This window comes from Equus quagga, chromosome 7 (assembly GCF_021613505.1).
Source record: "Equus quagga isolate Etosha38 chromosome 7, UCLA_HA_Equagga_1.0, whole genome shotgun sequence".
Classification (NCBI taxonomy): Eukaryota; Metazoa; Chordata; class Mammalia; order Perissodactyla; family Equidae; genus Equus; species Equus quagga.
The window spans coordinates 104,233,261-104,258,879 of NC_060273.1; the positions used below are offsets into that span (position 1 = coordinate 104,233,261).

Below are 25,619 nucleotides of genomic sequence, written 5' to 3' on the forward strand. Positions count from 1 at the left end.
ATCTAAACAACAGATGGGCTGGCCCAGTGGCACAGTGGTTAAGAACACATGCTCCACTTCAGCGGCCTGGGGTTCACAGGTTCAGATCCCAGGTGCAGACCTATGCACTGCTCATTAAGCCATGCTGTGGCAGTGTTCCACATAAGCACGGAGGAACGCTGGCACAGATATTAGCTCAGGGACAATCTTCCTCAAGCAAAAAGAGGAAGATTGGCAACAGATGTTAACTGAGGGTCTATCTTCCTCACAAAAAGAATTTTTTAATTAAAAAAATAATAAATGACAGAGAATTCAAAATAGTTGTCATAAAGTAATTCAACAACTTACAAGAAAACTCAGAAAGACAGCTCAACGCACTTAGGAATAAAATTAATAAGCAAAGGGAATACTTCACCAAAGAGATTGAAGCTTTAAAAAGAAAACCAAACAGAAATTCTGGAGATGAAGAACACAATTAATGAGATAAAAAATAAGGTAGAAACCATAAAAAATATAGCTGATGTTATGGAGGACATAATTAGTGCTTTAGAGTAAAGAAATACATAAATGCTTCAGCTGGAGGAGGAGATAGAGAGAATTAAGATTTTTTAAAAATGAAGAAATTATTCAAGAAATATCTGACTCAATTAGGAAAACCAACATAAGGATTATAGGTATTCCAAAGAGAGAAGAGAGGAAGAAAGGAGCAGAAAACTTACTCAAATAATAGCTGAGAACTTCCCAAAAATTTACATATTTTATATATTTTATATATAGTATGTATATAATATAAAATATAAATATAATTATATACATTTATATAATTATAATATATATTTTTTAATATTTAAATATTTACTTATTAACATGTATTATATATAATACATGATATATAAAAATATATTTATATACATATGGTCTATCTTTCAGAATGTTCCATGTCCACTTGAGAAGAATGTGTATTCTGCAGTTTTTGGATGGAATGTTCTACATATCTCTCTATTAAGTCCATCTGGTCTAGTATTTCATTTAAGGCCACTATTTCCTTGTTGACTTTCTGTCTGGATAATCTATCCATTGATTTAAGTGGAGTGTTGAGTTCCCCTACGATTATTGTGTTGCTGTCAATTTCTCCCTTTAGGTCTGTTAATAGTTGTTTTGTATACTTTGGTGCTTGTGTGTTAGGTGCATATATATGCACAAGTGTTATGTCTTCACGGTGGAATGTCCTTTTTCTCATTTTAACCTGCTCCTCATCTCTCATTGTCTTTTTTAGCTTGAAGTCTGCTTTGTCTGATATAAGTACGGTAACACCTGCTTTCTTTTTTAAGCTCTTTTTTTAAAAATTTGAGTTCATAATAGTTTACATCATTGTGCAATTTCAGTTGTACATTATTTCTTGTCTGTCACCACATAAGTGCCCCCCTCCACCCCCTGTGCCCACCCACCACTCCCTTCCCCTGGTAACCACTGAACTGTTTTCTTTGTCCATGTGATTGTTTATATTCCACATATGAGTGAAATCATCTGGTGTTTGTCTTTCTCAGTCTGGCTTATTTTGCTTAGCATAATTCCTTCCAGGTCCACCCATGTTGTTGCAAATGGGATGATTTTGTCTTTTTTATGGCTGAGTAGTATACCATTGTATATCTATGCCACATCATCTTTATCCAATTATCAGTCGATGGGCACTTGGATTGTTCTCAAGTCTTGACTATTGTGATTACCCCACCTAGCTGTTATTTGTCTCCAAATCTGCCCCTCAATCTCCACTTGCCCCAAAATCTTATTCTCTAGTTCAACTCTTAACTTCACCCATGGAGGTTTTAAGGTCTGTAGTCTTCTCCAAAGACCCATTCGATCCAACTCCATTTCAAGTGCCCACTGCTACTGCCCACAGCCTGAATCCAAAACTGCTTGATCTCTGCAATGGTAAACATTAATATTCTAGCTTTAGGCTACAACCTACTACATTCTGTCTCTCTCAAGTCTTAACTGCTGCTATACCTACTCTCTGACCTCCAAGAGATCTCCACCAATCAAATTATTTTCCCTAAAATTTATTAGCTTCCCCTATATTCTCTCCCATCTAGGGTGAACAGGCCACTTATCATCCAGAACTAGGATACTTTTCTGAGTGAAATGAGGTGCTACTCTTTATTATGCCACGACAACAAGTGTAAACCTGCACTATCCCAGGCAAACTGCAACATACAGACCCCTACTTCTTTCCCTACACATACTGAATCAAATGACTTCCCCAGATTTTCTGTGTTTCTACTGCACTTGTACTAACAACCTCCAACTCTGATTCTGACTCTGAATCCTTGTTGACTCCTCTTAGCCCCCTTTTTTTAAAAGCTTGGCTAACTCTTACTAGTATTTCAAGATTGTGCTCACGTGACCTTCTCCAGGCAGCATCCTCTGCCTCTGCTCTTTGATATCATAATACTCGGTAATGACAATGTCCTATTCATGATTATATCTCATGTTTCTCACCTAATGTCGGCATATAGGCATATACACATAGATGCACTCAAAAAGTCTTAAAGTTTTACTCTAATTATCTCATTCATTTATTCTACAATGCATCATATGAAAAAAGATCACTTTTATAATTTCATACAGATTAAACAAGTCAAAACAAAGGTACTTCTAAATTAATAGATAGCAATTATACTAATAAAAACTAGCAGGTATTTTTCTTAGCCTAAATTTTTAAAATTTTATCTTCCTCATACATTCATTTACTCTGGGTTTTTTGACTATTATTCTCTGCTAGTGATTCTGTCCTCTTGTACATCCCACAAATTTTGGAAGTACATGGAGCATAAGTAGAAATCAAAGAATAAGCAGGAAAAGCATACTTCAGAACATGTACATCAAATGGTCCTATTTTACAAACTATAAAAACATAAGCAATGTGTTTTTGAATATATTTTAAAAGTCCAAATTGATATATATCAAACTTTTAACATTAGCTATCTCCTGAAAGTGAGACTTGGAATAGTAGGAAGAATGTCACTTTCCATTTTATGTATCTCTAGTTTACATTTTTATAAAAAGCAGGTATTTGTTCTGTAATTTAAAAAATATATTTAAAAAAGATTCCCCACAAGTTTTTTTTTAAGGCTGAGGGTTATGAAGGTAAAAATCAAATTTCACAGATGGAATGCATTAAAAATTATTTCTCCTTAAATATTTGATCTATTTTTATTTAGAAAATGACAAAGGTACTTATATCATGATCATTACTTCTCTGAAAAATCTTCTAATTGTATTCCCACTCACAGAATGCTTCTGGTTTCCACCGAACAATTTCATCCCTGTTCTATATCCTGGGCTCCTGAACCAATTCTAGCTCTAACTGAGCACCTCAATAATGAATTGGTCGAGTCACAGGTCTTACCATTACTGTGGTTGCACAGCAAAGGAATCTTTGTCTTTCTGCTCTATGTCTTACTAAAGCCTTTCATTCATTCATTCATTCATTCATTCATCTAATAAGTACTTATTAACTGTCTACAATATGCCAGGGACTGAGTGAAGTCCTATGTATACAGAGATAAAAAGTACTGGTCAAAGCCTCAGGGAGCTTATTAGAGGAGAAGCAGTACTAAGATGTAACAATAATTGCTATAAGGAATCCCTGCGCAAAGAGTAGTAAGAGCACAAGAAAAGTATAACCTAATGCAGGCTGGAGCAAAAGGAAGGAAAAGGCTTCACAGACCTCACTAACCCACTTAGAGTAGTCCCTTCCTCATTAACACTTTTTTCCTTTCCACTCAACCAAAATATGATCTCCTCTCTTTGAAAATACTGCTCAAAAGTTACCTCCTATTCCCTCCCCTCAAATTCCAGTTGTTCCTAAATGCCATATAATTCTTAAAGAAAACCCACCAAATCTGTGAAACTCAAAAGCATGCAAAGCAGGAAGAAAGAGAACACTGACAGAATGCCAGCTCTACATAAGTACCAGAGAGAGCAGGTACTTAAATCTTTTCTCATTGTGCCTAGCTCTGGTGGTCTCTAGTAACTTGTTTATTTATTATTTGCATTTATCTACTTCCCACTTGAAACTGTGCATTTTTCAAAGATGAAGGCTTAGACTGCTACTGCTTTATAATGTCCAGAGTCTAGATATATATTCCTAGGTATAACCAACTGGTTAGAAGGTAGGGATGGGTAATGGTGGGTGGAGGAGGAACTCCTGCAGACTTCTGTTGTTTTAAATGAATTTCAATGGCTGACTAGTGCCAGTGGATCAAACGCAACGTAAACCTCCCAGTTTTCTTAACTTTAACTTAATGCAACTAAATGTAAAAACCTCAGCCAATGTATACCTACAGTTGGAATGATGTTTTTCTTAAAAAGCTTGGAATAAACAACTTTATCTCCAGCAACCTCAGAGAATTGCAAATAAGTTTTGAATGAATAATATTCTAAGAAACCAGGAAATTCTCAAGAGAGACATTAAGTATATACAACCTATATCTCTTAAAAGAAAATATAGATCATGAAAAACAAAAAGAGGGACTGTTCAAGATTAAAAGAGAATAAAGAGACATAAGAATCAAATGCAATGCATGAATCTTGGGTCCAAAAAACTCAAAAAAAAAACATTTAGGGACAATTGGGGAGATGTGAATATGGACCATTATATTAAACATACTCTTAAATTACCATTAATTTTCTTATATGTGATATTGATATTATGATCATCAAGGAAACTATCCATGCTCTTAGGATATGCATGCAAAAACATTCATATTATCATGATCTCTTTAATATAGTTTCAAATGGTTTTAAAAATATATAAATATATAAAGAGAGAGAAAATGTAGCAAAATGTTAACAGTGAGTGAATACAGATGAAAGATAGTATGGGTTTTCATTGCCCTGTATTTTCTATTTTTCTGTAGCACTCAACATTTTCAAAATGAAATGTTGAAGGAGTGGAAAGATAGAAAGCACGGGAGGAGGCCAGCTTACTAAAAGAAAACCAGCTGTGTGATCTTGCACAGGTCACAGAAGCTCTCCGGGCCTCAGCTGAAGGAGGAGGAAGTGGATGATCTGTAAGGTTCTTTCCAGCTATAAATCCCATTATTCTACTACTTCTAATCAGTTCTAAAACTCAAAAGAGAACAATATGCAAAGTGGAAAAACTCATCAGACTGTTGTAAGGATAAAATTAAATGAAGTGTTTAAAACAGCTAGCCAAATGCCTGTCACATAGAGCACAAACAATAAATATTAACTCCTCTCTTTTGAGAAAACATCTTAGAAACTCTTCAGCGAAAACACAAAAGAAAGACAGGACTACCAATTAACTTAGAAGAAATAAGTAACAGAACTGGAAAGATTTATTTTAATATCTATTCAATTTCAGTTTGCACCTAAAATATCAATTCGAAGAGGCTGAACATAAATATGCTCTGATGAAGCCACAAAAACAAAAAGATAAATGAACCTCCTAAAAGTCTGACAGCTGAATGCTTTAAGTGAGCTTAGGATGCTCCTGAATCTGCAAAAGAATATCATATATCAGAACTTTGGGTAACAGTCTGGGAAGATTTCAGACGGGTTTAAAATTTTAAGACTCATCTCTTTTAAAAAGAGAGAATAGGGGATAAGCCTTAAAATCCAGTATAAAAGTATAGTCAGTTATTTTCACTTCCAGAAAGATCCTGAAGTTAAATAAAATTAAATTCATAATTAATTAAAAGCATATAGCTAAATTTCAGGGAGAAAAGCAAAAAAATATTAACTAGTACCTATCACAAATTTGCCAGATGTTTTTATTTCCAGCACTAACATTACTTCTAGCATTATAATTAATTTCCCTATTGGTGAAATAACCAATACTTGACATAATGAGAAAGAGAGTTGTCTAAAAAGTTTCTGCACATGATGCCAGCATCCACCCAGCTGCTCAAAACCCAAAAATCCTGAAGTCATCCTTGAGTATGTTCTCTCTTTCCTCATCCAAACTATCCACAAGTCCCACAAATCAAAAAAAAAAAGCATCTTAAATCCATCCCTCTCTCTCTTCTTGCTAGCACCTTGTCAGGCCGCCACTCTCTCTCACCTCAGCTCCTAAAACTGCCAGCTCTCACTTGCACCTCAGCCAGTCCATTCCTCACACAACAGCTAAAATGATGATATCATTTAGACTAAAATACAAACTTCTTGCCAAACTCTTCAAAGCCCTGCACATTTCTATAACCTGTTCCTACCCATCTCTGCCTCTCTCTCTCACTAAGTCAGCCACACTGAGGCTTTTGTTCCTCAAACTCACCAAGCTCTTTCCTCCTTCAATCTTTGTACCCACTATTCCTTTTTTTTCCTGCCAGCTTTATTGATATGTTATTGATATATAACATATGTAAGTTTAAGGTGTACAATGTGATAATTAGATACATGTATATATTGCAAAATGATTACCACAATAAGGCTAGTTAACCTCTCCATTCCTTCACATAATTACTATTGTGTGTGTGTGTGCGTGTGTGTGTGTGTGTGTGCCAGATTTAAGATCTACTGTCTTAACAACTTTCAAGTATATAATACAGTATTATTAATTATAGTCACCATGCTGTGCGTTAGATCCCCAGAACTTATTCCTCTTATAGCTGAAGTTTGTACCTTTGACCAACATCTCCCATTTCCCCCACTCCCCAGGCCCTGGCAACCACCGTCCTACTATTTCTATGAGTTCAGCTTTTTTAAGATTCCACATTTAAGTGAGACCATACAGTATTTGTCTTCTCTGCCTGACTTATTTCATACCACTATACCTTCTAATGAAAATGCTTTCCCCACCAAAAACACTACACACACCCACACCACCCACTCTTGAAATAGCTCCTTCTCATACACAGGCTTAATCTTAAATATCAACTCCTTAGAGGAGCCCTTTGTGATCACCTATCTAAAGTAGCTCCCAACTCCTTATCTCCAAATTATCTACTTTTTTGCTTTCCTTCAAAAAATTTATTACAGGGGCCGGCCTAGTGATGTAGTCGTTGGGTGCACATGCTCCGCTTCAGCAGCCCTGGGTTCGCAGGTTCAGATCCAGGGCACAGACCTGGCACCACTTCATCAAGCCACGCTGTGGCAGCATCCCACACAAAACAGAGGAAGACTGGCACAGATGTTAGCTCAGTGACAATTTTTCTCAAGCAAAAAGAGGAAGATTGTCAACAAGTGTTAGTTCAGGGCGAATCTTCCTCACGCATACACACACACAAAATTATTACAATTCATAATTATTTTGTCTGGTTCTTTTAAAAGCTGTCCCTCCCCTCAAAAACATAAGCTATAAGGATGGGATATCCCTTATTCATTATTATATCCTCAGAAGCAGCAAACTGCCTAATACTTAACAGAAGCCTATCAATGTGCATCAAGTAAATGAATAAAATAGTAAATGAATATATGACTATATTAGACAATGGACTAATAATGCTATTAACAGAAATACAGAAACCAGAAGCAAGCACTTGAGATGAAAAATAAGATATACTCAGTTTGGTGCCAGGCACTTGAAAATATAGGACCAGTGGACACACAGGTTGGAAAAGAGATATGGACAGGAATTCTGCTGATTGTAAGTGTTAGTTGAAAAAAATAATAATTACATCAGAAATAAGACAGAATTCAGTAGGATAAATGACAAGCAAAAAATAAATAACACAAATATAAAATGATTGGAGCCTGCCTAGGCAGGAGAATAACCTAACATAAACACCAAAATCAAGACAAGTTAAAACTATTTCAGTTTCAGAGGAAAAGAATATATATTTTTTTAAGTAATTTACTAAGAAGAGTAAATTAATCCTACCTTACTACTATTCATTGATGGTCATATCTTAGCTAAAGTAGCAGGTCCATGTTGAAGGATTACACATTAGAGATGAGGAAGACACTTGAGAAAACGTGCAGTGAAGTCTCACGGGAATGATCATAGGTCTAGCCAGAAAACATGAGCTGCAAGAAGAAATTCAAGGAGTCAGAACTGTTCACTACAGAGAAAAAGGAAAAAATGGACACATGGAGGATAGTAGGCTACTATTGGAAGTCAAATGTGGCAGTTCATCACGTTCACCACGTTAAGAATGTGAACGCTGGGGCCAGCCCAGGGGCATCGTGGTTAAGTTTGCATACTCTGCTTCGGAGGCCCAGGGTTCGTGGTTTTGGATCCCAGGTGCAGACCTATGCACCACTCATCAAGTCATGTTGTAGTGGCATCCCATGTACAAAAAATAGAGGAAGACTGCCACAGATGTTAGCTCAGCAACAATCTTCCTCAAGCAAAAAAAGAGGAAGATTGGCAACAGATGCTAGCTCAGAGCCAGTCTTCCTCAACAACAAAAAAAAAAGAATACAAATGCTATACTTACCCAACGTGTTTATCCCCTGCTTACTCTCTCCCCTTTCTTTCCACGACTTTCCCAATGAGTAAAGTATTTCACCTTCTCCCGTAACCTATTCCCTCAGTTTTGAAGAGGTAATTAATGCTTTTCTCCTTTTTCACAGCATAAAACTACTTCAAGCTTGAAGCACATCAGAAGCAGCAAGTGACTACACTTGTAAAATATTACAGCCTACAGAAGTAATTATGTAAGAACGACTTGTTCAAAGGCTGGGAAGCTTTTGGAAGGATTCTCCCGGCAAACACACACTTTATCTAACATGCTTTAAAATGCCAAAGCATGACTCTTGCATCGGCCATCCTCTCAATCCTTGAAACTAAGAGAATTTCTAAGATGTTTCTTGGCCACTGGCTCTTTTCTTCATCACTGTTGTCAATACATGCAGTTTACAGCCCTGTCATGGTTTCTCATTTTTTGCCTCACGCCCTCACATTTCCAATTCCAAATTCTGGGTTTATAATCAGCTCTTCCTTCTTTCTAGCTCCTTGTTTTTGTTTGCCTCTTCTGTTTCCTGTCATTTCCCCCTACTTCCTTGACTTTCACATGAATCAGAGGACATTTCATAGATGTTACCAATAAGATTACTCCTTTCCTTCTGGCCAGGAAACTGACCAAACACAGTGGGTCAGGAATACCTTCTCAGTCTGCCACTCTTCCAAGCTTGGGGGCAAAGGGTTCCTTTTTTGCCCCCAGACCAGCATTTTATTCTCTTTTACATTTGGCAAGGTTCTCAATGCTAGAATGAGCTGGAAATCTAATCTACATATAGTGAAAGTGTTGTTACATCCCTCTTCTTCCACTAAACTGCGACATGACTGAGGACTGGTATTATTATCTTAACATAGCCAGCATCCTACACAATACCTGGAACATCACAGCCATCAAACAAGTGATTGCTGAATGCATGAAATTCTAAGGTGAATTACAGCTTTCTCTGATTTGTACACTTTGGCGTAAAGAAAGGCTTTGACAAGAGTCATTACATTAAATGATAAAATTTATGACTTAAGATGATAATTAAATATGAAAATTTTAATCATCACTTCTCTTTTATACTGCTTTCCATAGAGTATCTTCAATTAAAACACCAAGACTTAGCACAGTAAATAGCATTACTTAAAAAGATTTTCGAGGAACAAAATGTAGTGAGTACGTATCTAAATGTACACATTATATATGCCACCTAATCCCACTCCAAAGACAGACCCCAAAATTACAGGACAATTCATTTAATTTGAAATTTTTTTAGCCTCTCTCTATCAGCAAAAAGAGTGAGAGTTATCTACAATCTGGTCTCTCACTGTGATATAGAAAGTCACTTTCAAAGACCTAAGTACAAGAAAAACAACTATTCAACTGGGATTCCATGCCCAACATTGAGCAATGTCAAGTGTCTTGCTCAAGGAAGCTAGTCAAAGCACCCATGTGTTATTTATGTATCACTCTCCAACTCGTCTATTCTATAGTTTTTATTTTTCAGTCAAAAAAACCAGTATTTTTCCACTTGATACCGAAATAATTTGGGCTAAAAATAAGTAACAACTTCCTTGGTAGCATTTCTAAATGGAACATTTCTTTGTTCAAACTACCATAAACCTATGAATAAAAATTATATTCCTTGTGTTACTTCAAAGATATTATGACCCTTACCAGAACTCAGTAAAGGTTTCTACAGACAAGGTGACAATGTATAAGAAGTACCTTCTAGAGTACCTTAATCCTCCCCGCCAACTTCTCCAACTACACATGCTACCATCTCTAACTCGCACTCAGACAAACACAATTCCTATTCCCTAAATGTGCGTCTCTTCAAGACTAGGACTAGGGTGAGGTGAGAGAGGTGCTTAGGGCCCAAAATTTACAGGACGTTCACTTTTGGGGTCAGGCAAGCGCCACCCTGCAGCTGTATGACCCTAAAAATGAGTACTGTCTTAAATTTTGTGTCCTAGGCATCTCTCTTGCCTCACCCTTGTCCTGGCCCTACTTCTCTTTATCACCTCTGCTCCTCCTACTTCTCTATAAATAATATCCTTATCCTGATAAACCAAATATCTAAAATTAAGCAATGATTTTAAATATAATTTTACATCCATTTAAAATCATGTTTTCAAAGAAAATTTCTTGTTCATGATGTGATGTTAGGTAAAAAATAGATGAGGCAGGAATGCCTATATATAGTAAGATTCTAAGTTGGGTTTTTTTTTAATGTCTCCAGACATTTTTTAAATTTACCCATAGTATAAAGACATTGCCAAATGTTCCCTGAGGCAAAAATTGCCCCCTGTTGGAGAACCACTGGGTTAGAGTGATGGGCAAAGTTATTTACAGACCAGGCAATGGATTGATTCAAAGACTAGGATTTGGGCTTTGGGTACTTGGGAGAAGTTGATCAAATGCAATGCATGAGCTGCATGTGTATGTAAGCAATAGACCTGTGTTGTTTTTTACTCTCCTTCTTTCAGTAGCAGCATCTCAATTTTCTTCTGTTGAACTACTCTCCTCTTATTCTCAATCCATGTAGTTCAGGTGGCACTAGTCATTCCCACTCTCAAGTTCCTGGAATAAGCATGAAGTTCCCAGAAGAGGTGAATGACCCAAGTCTGGAAAATCAGCATATTCTCTCCCCCAAGCAGTAGTTCAGGAATGGGTATGTGACCCATTGGACCAATAAGACTCATTTCCAAAATTTTTGCAGGAACTAATTAGAAAGGAAAGTTCTCTTTCAGCTGAGGTTGCCAAACTGAAAGAACATGACAAGTACCTACTTGACAATGAGCCAAGCCAGAGAAAAGAATAGCCAAGAGATGAAAAGAGACATGAAGAAAACTCTGAAAACATTTTGTCCCTAGATCTAATCACACCTGAATTCAGGTGTGAACAGATGTAGCTGCTGGAATTTAGAATTGCTATAGGACAATTCTCTCTGGATTTCTCACATTCCTACATAGTCAAAGCCTTCTGCGCAAAATGTACTACAAGGACATTTTCACAACAGACAGACTTGGAAGCTAGAGATAGTGTCTCCCTAAATACAGAAGCCTCAAATGAGCTTTGGAGAAATAAAGCCCTCTCCTTCCCTTCACTGGAAGATTTTTCTTTTAACTTACATTTCTTATGTTGTTTTATATTTTTCACTTACATTTACTTATATTGTAAGGTAAACCTAAAGACACTTCCCCCCTCTCCTCTGGAGAAGATTTGCTTAATGAGTAATCTCTCTCCCTCTACAGGGTATTTATTCTCAATCCTGTCAGTGTTTCAGACTTAACAGTTAGATGAGCCAATAATTATTTTTTATTATTTATTAATTCATTCAACAAATATTTGCTGAGAGACTACTGAACTATGTGTCACGCATTTTCCTATACAACAAAAGAGAAAAATTTCTGCCCTTATGGAGATTATAGTCTAGAGACTGGAAACAAACTACAAAATAAATAAGTAAAATCCACAGTGCTAAGTGATGGTAAGGGCTATAAAGAAAGAAAAAGTAGGAAAAGGAAATAAGTATGGGGGAGGGAGGAGACTTCAAGTTTTTGTTAGGTGATCAAAGATCTTACAGATGAAGTGATATGTGAGCAAGGACCTAAAGGATATACGGAAGTGAGTTGAATGGATATCTGGAGAAAGGTATTCCAGGCCAGAGGAAAAGTAAGTGCAAAATATCTATTTAAGGAAGAACAAGGAGGCCTGCGTGGAGTGAGTGGTGGAGACAATAGTAAAATCTGAGTTCGGAGAAAGATCCTGCATGAGGGAGGGAGAGCAGGACCACAAAACTAGCTCATTTTAAGGTCTTGAACTTGTACTCTGAGTTAGATGGGAAGCCACTGAAAGATTCTGAGAAAGAAGTGATGTGATCTCTTACTTTTCAAAAGGATGACACTAATATTCTGAGGGCAACAGTAGTAGCAGGGAGACTTGTTAGGGCTTAGAAAGAGAAAGAGAATGGTGTTGAACCAGAGTGACCCAAGTAGAGGTGATGAGAACTGGCCAGATTTCAGATACATTTTGAAGCCAACAGAATATACTGAAAGACTGTGTGGGAGAAATGAAAGAAAAAGAGTGGAGGACAAAGTCAAAGTTCGAGGTCTGAGCAAAAACAAGAATGTAGTTGCCACTTAAACGGGAAGGACTGATTTTTTAATTGGGTTTCTATTACTGGCATGCAAAAGAAGCCTGACAAATATAAAAATTTAAGCCAGAAATCAGGTAATACAAATGACAGCTCAAAATATGGAACTGACTGAATTAATAATAGAAAGTGAAGGAAATTTGGTATCCCTCTATTGTAGGGTGAGAAGTCAACAATCCTTAACAAGCAAAACAGCTGGTAAATTGCCACCTCTTATAAATCAGACTACGTACCTACTAAAGATGTAACTGAAAGGGTACTCAGTAAAAAAAAAAAAGTTAGGATGTTGGTATATTGCCTACTATATAGCAGTCCTCAGTAAGGTCCTTCAAAAAAGCAGCACACATTGCAGTCTTAATAAAAGGAAAATCTTTTCAGTCTTTCACTACAAATCCAAGATGGCTGATAATCTTGCAATTTACAGAGTTGAAAATCAAATATTCCTAAATGAAAATTAAGCCTTTAACCATACAAAAACAAAAGGTGGGAAAAGCCTAATGCTCTAGGCGCCTACTCAAGCATCCTAGCAAAGATATTTACCCATAATATAAAGAACCATCCACTATGAAACAGCCTGGGAATAAAGACAAATTATCTGTGCACTGTGACCTCAAGAATTTGCTCTGAATGGCCCAGAGACAGAGGCCAAGAAGGAAACTGAGAAGCCTAGGATTTGCATGGTTTCTCAATCTCAGTACTGCTGACATTTTAAACTGGAAAATTCTTTGTTGTGGGAAGCTGTCCTGTGCATTGTAGGATGTTTAACAGTATCCTTGGGCTCTACCTACTAGAAGCTTAGTCCCTCCCCACTTTGTGGCAATAAAAATATCTCTAGACATTGCCAAATGTCCCGAGTTAAAAATTGTCCCCTGTTGGAGAACCACTGGGTTAGAGTGATGGGCAAAGTTGTTTAGAGACATACCAGCCAATGATTTGATTCAAGGACTAGTATTTGGGCTTTGGGTACTTGGGAGAAGTTGATCAAATGCAAATAAATCAAAAACTTTCTAAGTTTATAAGAAAGTTATATTGCCTAAGAAACTCCTAACAAAGATTTGTTACTATTCAACCCCTAGGATGGTTAAGACGGTTCCCAGGACTCCAACCCTTCATCAACAGAAAACAGGCTGTTAAGGCAGTCTTCAGTAAGGGAATTCCTCTCAATACTCATCTTGGCTGTGACTAGGAGTAAAAAGAACAAAGAAGATCTTCCTAGGTGGTAGAACCAGAAAGAGCCACATTGGCTAATCAAAAATCATATTCCAGGGCCAGCCTGGTGGTGTAGCAGTTATGTTCATGCACTCTGCTTCGGCAGCCTGGGTTTCACCAGTTCGGATCCCAGGGGCGGACCTATATACTGCTTATTGAGCCATGCTGTGGCGAGAGTCCCACATATAAAATAGGGAAAGATGGGCACAGATGTTAGCTCAGGGCCACTCTTCCTCAGCAAAAAGAGGAGGATTGGCAGTGGCTGTTAGCTCAGGACTAATCTTCCTCAAAAAACAAATCATATTCCACTGCCAGGACAAAGAGTCCTTGCCATCACTGTGCAACGAAATATGCATATATCATGGATTAGAAAATCTCTATGGGTTGTTTCCTCTTTTTCTCTATTCTAAATGAGAGTTTTTACTGTCCTTATGCTATTTTCCTTCAATCCCTGAACACTGTTTTATTAAAATTAGTTATAGTCATCATTTAACCATAAGTTCCTAGACTCTAAGGCTATCTATTCAAACAGAATGGAGAGAAATTACCCAGAAACCCTCGATTTAAAGTTAGATGCAGTAATGAACTAGACAAGTCTCTGAATTGTCTTCCTTTATTGGTGGGCAGGTTGCACTGGAAGTTGTACATAAAAGATTGGCATTATGTTAGATGAAGGCATTTTTTCAAGGGTATATGTGTAAAGGAGGACATGTATGCATATTGGGAGGATTATAGTGCATATTTTTTAGTTATGTTTACTCAGCATCTGCTCCCCTCTTCCTCTTTTTCTTTCAGTGACTGACCAATCCTGACTTCCAGTCCATGTAGCTGACCACATGGACTACTCCCAGTTCCAACAGTCAGCACCTGATCCAGATCCGGCCTATCATCACATGTTATCCCCCTGACCACAGGATCAAGGATGGAAACATGACCCAATTCATTTAGTGAGATGTAATTCCAGGACGTTTGCTAAAACTATGGGTAAGAGAAGCTCTTTTTATGTTGGGCTTGCTAAACTGAAAGAACGTAAGCCTGGAGCCATTAGAAAGCTCCACATGGAGAAGGGCTACCAGAAAGTATATCTGATACAAGAGAAAGCCACTGAGTGTGTCCTGAGACCATTGTTGGAGCCCTTGAATCCATCTGTGCCTAAACAGAGTCCACTTCTATTCTTCCCAGTGCCCTAAGCTAGTATGAGTAGAGTTTTACTCTCATGCAACTGAAGGGTATTGAAAAAATCTAGTATTTGACCAGTTATCAGACAAAACTGCCATCAGTTTTCAGATGAAAGAACTGAAGCTATAAGAATCAAATTATTTGCCTAATTCATACAACTAATTACTGGTAGCATAGATTCAACCCTAGGCAGTTCTGGTTCTAATATCACACTCTTTCTACTACCTCACACTCTGGGGAAAACCATCTGAAACTCCTCTACACTTTATAATTATCTGTAGTCACAGCTAAGTCCTTACATGGAGTGAGCATTCTATTAACAATTGTTGAATGACCAAAAAAGGAAGAATCATATACCTTTCTGCTCTTGGTCCCATTCCTGAAACAACTTGCCACTTATGTGACACACAACAATTCTGCATTATTTTTATAATGTAGGCTACCTTGAGGACACATCTATTTCTTTACCATCTTCATCCTCTTTCAAAAACCATGATATTACTGTATATAGTAGCAAGTGTCTCTAAGCTAAGTCACTTCAATCCCAGAATGCCAGTTCCAGTCACAGGGTAAATCAGGCTCAAAAATATAAGTAGGAAACCAGAACCTTAGAAAGAGGCCATCATCAAGGTTTAGCTAATATTCTGTTATAATTAACTGTGAATGTCAGAAAAGGACACCTATACTATCCTACAAGTGAGGATACTGTTGTTTATGTCAATATTTTAAGATATTTGCAGGTACTACATTAACTTCTAGAAAGTAGCAGCTATTAATAAATAGTCAAATCTCTTTCAAATATTATTGTTGAGGGTGGGAGGGAAAGGAAGTGGAACAGACAGGATTTATGAATATAAATTTGAATATAAATCCTGACATTTTCTGTCAGGATCCCTGACATTTTCAAGAAACGTGTCTAAAACACATGAGAATTTTTGACAGAGCTGGAACACTCAGTAAAAATTTTCACAAGCCAACTTTTGTTTCCATAGAAGGTGTGGTGGATGGATTCACATCCAGATCAAAGACTCACAGGATTCAACATTCTATTTTTAAACTTATTAAAAAATGTCTATTTTTTGGCTAAGATCCACCACTGTCTTAGTCCTCTTTACTTTTTCTCCACTTCTAGCAGCTGGCTTCCCTTTTCAGGAAAATTTTTTACAAAGAAATAAGGTATTATCACTTGACAAAAGTTATAATATAAGACAACCTCAAAGAGAGAACAAAGCCAAGGTGAGAAACAGACACTGAGCAGTTAACTAGGGTTGTGCATATCTTAGGGTCTCACTTGCAAGAGGAGGAAGTCATTTCAGCAAAACTGCAAATATTTCAACATGGAGCTTTAAAGTTACTCCAAAATAGTTGAAACTGCTGTTAAATCCAGGACCGCTAATGCCAATATTTAGGCATTTATCATTAGTATTTATTTCACGTTTAGCATATGAAAGACATAAATTCAAATCCCAGGTATCACTTTATAGCTGGGTCTCCTTTGATAAAGGATGTGATTTAAGATTGGTTCTAGATCAAAAACAAAATACAAGCTTTCCAACCTAAAGAGTCGTCATGGGGGCTGGCCCAGTGGCATACTGGTTAAGTTCCTGTGCTCTGCTTCCCATTTGCGGCCCGGGGTTCGCTGGTTCGGATCCTGGCATGGACCTATGCACCACTCATCAAGCCATGCTGTGGCAGGCATCCCACATATAAAGTAGAGGAAGATGGGCACAGATGTTAGCTGAGGGCCACTAGTCCTCAGTAGAAAGAGGAGGATTGGTGGCAGATGTTAGCTCAGGGATAATCTTCCTCAAAAAGAAATGTTAAGGAGGGGAGAAAAAAGGACTATGCATAAACAAATAATTATATTACATATATCTATATATGTCTACACATACATATGTTGCTAAGACAAAGAAATCAGCCTCCTGCTTTGTAAAAAGTTTCTATTGTATACAAATGTAGTAAAGATTCTTATACTTTGTCCAACATAATTGTTTATAAATAATTGGGATAGCAATCTATCAAATTATTTGTCATTAATAATTATCTGAAACAAGTGCATTGTTTAGTTCCCTTTAATTACTCTACTATTGCCAATTTATTCAATACATAGAAAGTAAAGAGGCCTGACAAAGCGATGGTACTTAACCAGAATATATAAATTTGGAGTAAATTCAGAATGGATATGAACGTAACGGTGACTGGATCTGCATCATTAGAAAGTTTAGAAAGTTCACCATACTCTACAGACTCTATCGTGAAACAAACATATAGGTGATGCTTAAAAATGTTCCCTTTGCTCCTATCAAAGCAAAATTTGTAAAACGTTATGAAAGTTAAAATGATGGTTAACCTATATAAGAATGTATATAGAAAGCATGTGATTCTGAAGGAAATATAATTTAAAGAAAGTCAGAACACTGTATACACATTTTCATGAAGTAAGAGGTAGTATAGCCACTAGGGTGGCTACTGCCCCATTTGTTACCAAAACTGAATATTGGTAGAAGAGTCAAATGCATTTTTCTTTATATAATATGAAATTAAAAGAGCCCCACCAGGCTGGCCCAGTGGCGCAGTGGTTAAGTGCATATGTTCCACTTCACTGGCCCGGGGTTCGCCAATTCGGATCCTGGGTGCAGACACGGCACTGCTTGGCACGCCATGCTGTGGTAGGCGTCCCACATATAAAGTAGAGGAAGATGGGCATGGATGTTAGCTCAGGGCCAGTCTTCCTCAGCAAAAAGAGGAGGATTGACAGCAGATGTTAGCTCAGGGCTAATCTTCCTCAAAAAATAAAAAATAAATAAAATAAAAAAGAGCCCCACCAAGCGACAGGCGAAACTTGGGAAATCCTCCCAAGCTCAAGACATTCAGAGAGCAGAAAGGACACAAACTACAGAAGTGTTCAACTCCAAGGAGAAAACAAACTCAAGAAACAGCAGCAAGCAGAAAGCATTACAGTGACCAAGGACTAACTCTTCAACTTTGTGACAATGCAGCAGGCTTCGTGATTAAGCCAGAAATAGTCTTTTGTTCTACAAACCCCAGGATGCAAAAGTCAAGAGTAAGAACTTTTGTACGTATACTAATGATGTAATGCAAAATCATCCAGCCTTTGTTTTAGAAGCAAAAAATTAACAACTTTGATGACTATTTACAGACTCATTAACAGTCTGAAAGGATCACTTAAATTTTTCAATTAAATTTGACCTTATTTTATAGAGGTAGTTATTCACAAAGGTTTCAAGAAATACCACTTGCTAATGTCAAGGGTCTAATGAACATAGTTTTCCTAACTCTTCACTTCCAAATGCATATTATACATAATACTTCCATGTAAGATGAGCTATTTAAGAGCAATCTCATTCACAGCAATGTAATTTTAAAGATATTTCCTGACTGAAGCAATGTAAAGAGCATTTTTATATACCAAACACCTAAAACATAAATATTCTAGTATTTGCCCTTCTCCTAAAACCATTTGTCCCACTACGGAAATACTTTTTCTGAAAGTAAAATAATTTATACTGGAAAACTAATTTCAACTTTTCTACAATAATTAGTGTTATTTTATTTATAATTTATTTATAATAAAGACCATGATGCTGTTACTCAAATATTTTTAAAGGTTCATTATTAGTTACTCTTACTTTTAAATGTATTCTTCATTGTCAATTACATAAAATTAGTCTGGTAATCTTTTCTTCTGTGGCATTATAAGACAGATAAGAAAAAGTGGAAAGGCATTCATTTCAGGAAAATGTGGAAGTAACTCGGGTCTCAACTGTAGTACTATAAGGTGTGTCTCAGTATTTGTTACTAATAATGGTTATATACATTTTTAAATGACTCACTTTCCTCAATAAATCAGTGCAGATTCAAGTTTAGCCCTATAATGATGTCATTCTTAATCACTTACATTCTGAGACACTTTCCTGAGTGGAAAAGGACAAGACGGAATTACAGAGAGCATGCCAGGAAACTGCACATTAGAATATGTCACACACGTAAATATCTTGCACTTGGATGAGAAAAAATACTGGGAATCTCCGACTTAGATTACAAAATCTTTGTTTTACTGCTAGATGAGACAATAAAGACTATCTGGTTACTATCTGGTTCAACTCCTAACTCTTTACTCAATTCAGTGCTTGCTTCACAACACCCAATAACCATAGGCTGATCTGTGCATTAAACTACAAGTTATGTTTTTTAAGAAATGAATACTATACTTATAGAACACATATTTTAAAATAGAGATATTTATAAAATATTGCCGCCTAAAAAATAAACATACACATCAGCAAGAAGCTAAAACTAAGAGTTTTATGTGTTATTACACTTGAAAATAAAGTTTAAATTTTAAACAAATTAAGTAAATGTGGTTTGGGGCCAGCCCCGTGGCCAAGGGGTTAAGTTCGAGCACTCTGCTTCAGCAGCCCAGGGTTTCATCAGTTTGGATCCTGGGCACTGACATGGCACTGCTCATCAGGCCATGCTGAGGCGGCGTCCCACACGCCACAACCAGAAGGACCTACAACTAAAATATACAACTACGTACTAGGGGCTTTGGGGAGAAGAAGAAGAAGAAAAATAAATATTTAAAAGAATAATAAAGTAAATGTGGTTTAAGGTGGGAAGGAACACTAGTTAGAGATTTAAGAAAGTAACATTTAGCTTTTCTGTACCACTTGTAAGCAAATATTTGTGGTTAAAAAGGAAAGGAATTTTGGAAAACCATCCAACAACAAATGATAATCTAAGATGAAAGAAAAATAACAGGAATTCAGACAAACTAGACATATTTTGAGGTACAAAGCATTTAAAGTAAATTTCTGATTATCCCGACCTGAAATATGGTAATCAAAGAACTATAAAAGAACAGCTAATCTGAGATACTGCTAATTATTTGCTTTGCTTGTACAAATGCAAATGTCATTCAATTTAAGTAAACTTAACGTACATTATTTTAATTTCCTAAATCTAAAATGTCGAGACTTTAAGGACAGTAAAATAAACTGCTATTAGGAGAGATAAAATTAAAGCTACCATGTAAGGAACTGTGGAAATTGAGGACTTCCTAAATTCAGGCAGACCTAGATTGTTTCATTTCTTCTTCCTAACAAGCTTGTGAGGCAATTTTATCATCCTCATTTTACACGTGAGGAAACTATGGTTTAAAGAGATGGAAGTAACTTGCCCATGATCTCACAGAGGAAAATCCTGATTTCTCACTGAAACCCAGATTATTTGCCTTCAAAACAAATAGTCTTTCACTACACCCTTCAACCTGGAAAGAAACACTTACATTAAAATTTTCAATCTTTTAATTAAAACCTTCTAAAGGGAGAGACAATATTAAACTTAGAGTAAGTGGTGATGATATATAGAATAAAAATTAGTCATCACTTGATAAGTATATATGAATATTTAAGAAACAATTCCAAGTCACACATGACATTAAGTTTTAAAAAGCTGGATATGTAACATCCCAAAAGTAGAGAAATCTAAAAATTTCTGTAGAAAGGCACTAAGTAAACTTCATCTTACCTAGACATTTTGAATTTCAGAGAAAAAACTTGAGAGGCCCCATACTACGTCAGCCATACAGCAGTTTCACATAGGTAACTAGGATTATATTTATTCTTACGAAATAAGAAAAAGTGGATAATTGCTTGGGTCTCATTCTTTTGTTCTGACTTTAATCTGTCCTCTATTTATTCTTTTCCATTTTCCTCCAGATCTTGGAGCCCTCTTCTAATTTAGGGTAACTGAGTCTCAAGCTCAGGAACTCCTGCCAGGTTAGATGCAAGGGCAGATATACTGCAATGAAGACCATAAAATTGCAATGAGTCCTACAGTGTTAGAGAAGAAACAAAAGTTTCAGTTATTTTCCAAAGCATTAACTATTGTGGAATTATTGGTGACTTTTCTTCTCTACAGTTTTCTGAACTTATTTTAAAGCATTTAACTTTTATAATAAAAATAAAAATAGGAAAGGAAGAAGAAAAGGAAAGAAGGAAGGTGGCAGAGGGGAAAACAAAAACTGGAGCTTTCATCAAACAATATCTAAACGTCTTATTCTGTCCAAATTTCCAAAACTATGACCTACTTGTTCCCTTTAATCTCTCAGTGATGTGGTAAACTAACCATACATAAGCATGCCAAAGTTAAATGAGATATGGAAAAATAATAATGAGGCAATCCAAAGATCTATAAATTCTCAGACATAGCTCAATTTCAATATTTAAGAAATTAGCTATATAAATAAGCATGAAAAATAGATTTAAGGTATACTAAAACTGAAAGGCAGGATTCAAATACTTAGGGAAGAGTGCAGGAATTTCCTAAGTATGGAAAAATTACCAATATAATGTACATATATGTGAACTTACATCCATTTCTTATTCTTTTATTATAAACTGAAGTTCTATATTAAAACATTCCTTTAGAATACCATGAAACAACACCCAAGATAGTTTTGAGCCCTATCAAAATACTGACTTAAATCTCTCTAGATAATTACTTCACTTTCCATGAAATAGTTTTACTAAAAAAAGTTCACATTTGTAAGCTTTCTTTTTCCATTACAAAAATACATTCTTATTCCAAAACAATGTACATAAGATTGATCCAAGTTATTAAGTACGTTACCAAAACATTGCATAATTGAAAGTTCCTTGGACCTGTCTTCAGAAGAAGATGCTCATTTAAAAATCAAGTACAAAAGTACAATTTATTAACACAGGAATCCAATTTTAAAACAAAACTTTTATTTGTATAACAAGTTCATTAGATTTCCTTTTTTTCTGATTACCAAAATCCAATTTACTTGTCTGGGCCTTGATTTATAAAGATGATGACTTTCAACTCATTCACAAGATTGCTTTATGATAGTCTTATGGAGTTAAACTACACTATTTTCATCTATAAATGGAAATAAGCACCTCACGATATCTTGGTATGTTATATATTTATGCTGGTTTTCCAACTTTATCATTTCAGTTCCTTAATATTTACCATGTAATTGCTGTCTTGAAAATGTTAGTGTTGTGTAGGTGGTTGGGTAGTTACTGTACAATTCAACTTTTCTGCATTGTTTGAAATTTCTCATAATGAAATACTGGAGCAAAGAAAATAGCAAATTTGAGAAGTTCACAGACCAGAATCATAGCTACATAACAGGTGAAGATAAAAATGAAAGTGATTTGTCTACTCAAAGCCTGAATTATTTCTTCCAAACTACTGACATTAACCTTAGAAGAGCACAGAAGTGGCCTTAATAGGACCTAAATAAGTTTACATTATATATATTTAATGCTGCCAACCAGCAGCGCAGAAGACAAGCAGATCGTCACTAAAGGTCTTTCATGGAAGCAAACAGACAAAAAGTATCCAAGTATGCCTATGTACTCTCAATACATGCCCAATACCTTTGGAAGCATAGCTTCCTTGGCTCAAGAGTACCAGCAGAGATTTCCTGGATTACAAAAGACAGGCTCAGCCTTCCTTTGCAGTGACTGACAAACGTATGGCTCTTCACGAGCATGTCTCCCTAAAGACTATACAGGTATACCACGACTACAACGCTGCACTAATGAAATAACTGTATTTTGCAATAGTTTTTTTTTAATCTTGTTCCCATTCCATAGGTTGAAAAGTATTTTCCAGTCTTTAATCACTAAAATAGTTTTGGTCTACTCTTACTGATTTTTCAATTACACTCTTGTATACAGTGACACCACTCGAGAAATTTTTTATCATCTTTATCTGGAGAAAGAGGAAAATGGTACTACACTTTTAGAGCAGTTTTCCTCAAAGTAACAGCGAGATTGCTATGAATATACGCAGTTTCTTATGAATTAAAAAGATTAAAGCTTTTTTTTTTTAGTCATAAGGCAAAGGAAAATGAAAGGCTACCAGCCTTAATAAATCATTAGATTTGGGATTGCACAGCACCAGATATCAAAGTCACAACGTACAAAGCAAAAAGCGACAACTTCACAGTTAACTCCTTAACTTGCGCCCTGCCAACACCAACCCAATTAGCGGGTTTCAGAAAGTTAATACTAAGGGAAACGCCAAGGCAGAAAGCTGTCCCGAAGGTGCCTACGAACACCTCCTCCTCAACCCTAAATGGCAAAGAGAGAACAGAGCAGAAATCACCCGGCTGCACCAGCCACAAAACGGTTTCTCTCTCGACTATCTCTTGGGGGGGGGGGTCACCTCTGGCCAAGACAGGAGCAGGGATGGGAGGTGCGGACTAACAGCGGGAGGTGGGGAAGCTGACGTGGGGGAGAAGAGCCGGGGGCGGACGGCGCGGGTCCAGGGAGGCTGCAGGGCCCCAGACGTGGGGAGCAATCGGGGGCGCAACTAGGGGTTGGGGTGGCCGCCCCAGCGGAAGAGCGCACCGTGAGCAAGGGGTGCGGGCGTGATGGGCGGTGCCCACAGTCCCCTCTACACCGCCCCACACCCCGCAGCCCCCCGACCCGGCGACGGGGCGGGGCCGTTGCGCCCGCCTCAGCCCTTTCGCGCCGGCACCCGCCCCCTCAGCCTCCCGTCCCGGGTTGGTGGGAGGGGCGGGCCTCGCCACACCGGGTGGGCAGCCCGGCCCAAGCCCAAACCAGGAATGCTCTGCCGCGGGCCCACGACGGGCGGGAGACCCCGCAGCCTGGGGCGGGAGGGAGTTGGCTGAGGGCGGAGGAAGAGCCTTCGGCGCAGCCGCCGCAACCAGGGCTGAGTCCCAGGCGCCCCCATGAGGGCAGGGAGTGTTGCCCCCGTTCTCGGCTTGCCTTCCCTCCTCTTCCCCCCTCCCCCGGCGTTGCCCCGGGCAACAGCGCCTGCCGCCGGCGGCGCGAAACTCACCTACCTAGAACCTGACAAGCAGGAGCCCCTCAGACACGGGAGCCAGTCGCCACCCCGCGTCACGGGGGCCGCCACAGCCAATGGGCGCCGCTGTCACAAGCCTGTGCGGCCAATCCTGCTGCGCTCCGGTCTCCGGGCACCCTCGAGGCCTTAGCCAATGGGCACGAGCGGAAGGCGGGCGCTGCCGCCCGGCCCCCAACCCCCTCCTTTACCACCTCCCAGGAGGCGGGGCGCGGCTGATTGGCCCGAGCGCCCGAGGGGTGGGACGCAGGCTCCGGGCCCGGTGGGCGCGCACGGACTGGGGGCTGCGGGCGAGGCGGAGCGAGGCGTGGAGCCGTGGCCGCCGCCCTCTGGCCCCGCTCCCCGGCTCGGGTGGGGTTCCGAGGTCGTCCTGCTGGCGCTGCTCTCCTCGTCCCTGTAACCCGCTCCTCTCCAGCCGGTGTCCAGGGCTGCCGGGGTGGGAGTGCGGGCGAGATGGGGCCAGAGGCGGACGGCGGCGTCACAGGAAACTTTGGGAGGCTCGCCTGGCCGTGGCCGGGAAGTGGCCGGGCCGGGGGTGATAAGCTGGGGCCGCCTGGAAAGGACTACCCTGCGGGTCGGCAGCCGGAAAGGAATTCGGAGGGTGGGGGCGGAGGCATGATTAAAATGTTAAGTGTGCCCGCGGGGTGCTGGGCGATCCCGGGAGCTGAAATCTCATGGAACGGAAGCAGCTTTGGGGCTGCGGAGCCCCCCTTCCCCCTCAGATGCGCACTTTTCACCCTCAGAATCAGTCGCTTTTCCCTGTATGTTTTATTTGCATCTACTTTAACGTTGATTCCTTTAGAATGGTTTTCGGCTTCTCCAATGGACTCTGAGTGCCTTAAAGGCAGGAACTGTGTTGTTCTCATTCCTGTAATTCCCAGTGACTGAGACTGCCTTAAAAACGAGGTTAGACGCTCAATGCTGGAATTGTGATGGATGCTGTTAAAAAGCGTACAGCAGGTCCTGTGATGGTCCCCTATAGTAAGTCCTTTCCCCTTCGGAAGTCTAGAATGCTTGAAGAACCCAAATTGGTTTGCTCTTCCAGCGAGGGCTGTTTCTGAAGCGTTCTTCACCAAAAGAATTTAGTGGAAAATGAGTAATGTGAGCTAAACAAAGATAACTAGGCGATCTTTTTAACAGGATGATAGATGTTGTTAGTCACTATTACAGGGTGTGTTCCTGGAGCCAAGTTTTTAAGGCATTATATTTTGTACACTGGTTGAACCACATTCTTCACCTAGGGCAAATCTAAAGTCAACCGCCTCTCCACCTTACCCTCTAAAACTTTTGAATTCGGTGGGAGGCAAAAAAGAGTGATAAGTGTTTTTTTTCTAAACAGGGTTGTTTATTTGAGAATGGTAAACAGCCCTACACAGACAACAATACGAATTCTTGTCATAAAATAAGTCATGGGGATGTAATATACAGCATGGTGACTATTGTTAATACTGTATTAACATGTTCAAAAGTTGCTAAGAGTAGACCTGGAGTCCTCATCACAAGTAAAAAAAAAAATAACTATGTATGGTGACCCATGTTAACTAGACTTACTGTGGTCGTCATTTTGCAATGTATACAAATAGTGAATCATTATGTTGTACACCTGAAACTAATATAATGTTGTATGTCAATTATACCACAATTTAAAAAAAAAAGAAAGAGAGCACAACTATCTCCCAAGTTTCTATGGGAGAGTAGGAGCCTAACTTTTGGTGGGCAAATTGCTCCTAGTTGCAAAACTACTTTCTGTCATAAAGACATGAGAACTTTGTTTTTCCTCTCGATAAAGCTAATTA

General features: G+C 38.4%; 1 protein-coding gene across 2 annotated transcripts in view; it reads right to left on the reverse strand.

Moving 5' to 3' along the window:
* Window positions 1–23,947, reverse strand: part of FER (FER tyrosine kinase) — a 442,177-nt gene extending 418,230 nt beyond the window's left edge. Inside the window, exons 1-2 of one of the 2 annotated variants that reach the window (XM_046666723.1) lie at window positions 23,807–23,947; window positions 7,823–7,968 (exon numbers count right to left, since the gene is read on the reverse strand). The gene's annotated coding sequence lies outside the window, so the exon portion shown is untranslated. The remainder of the gene's footprint in view (window positions 1–7,822; window positions 7,969–23,806) is intronic. The other variant, XM_046666724.1, reaches the window with a different exon arrangement.
* Between the last annotated feature and the right edge of the window lie 1,672 nt (window positions 23,948–25,619).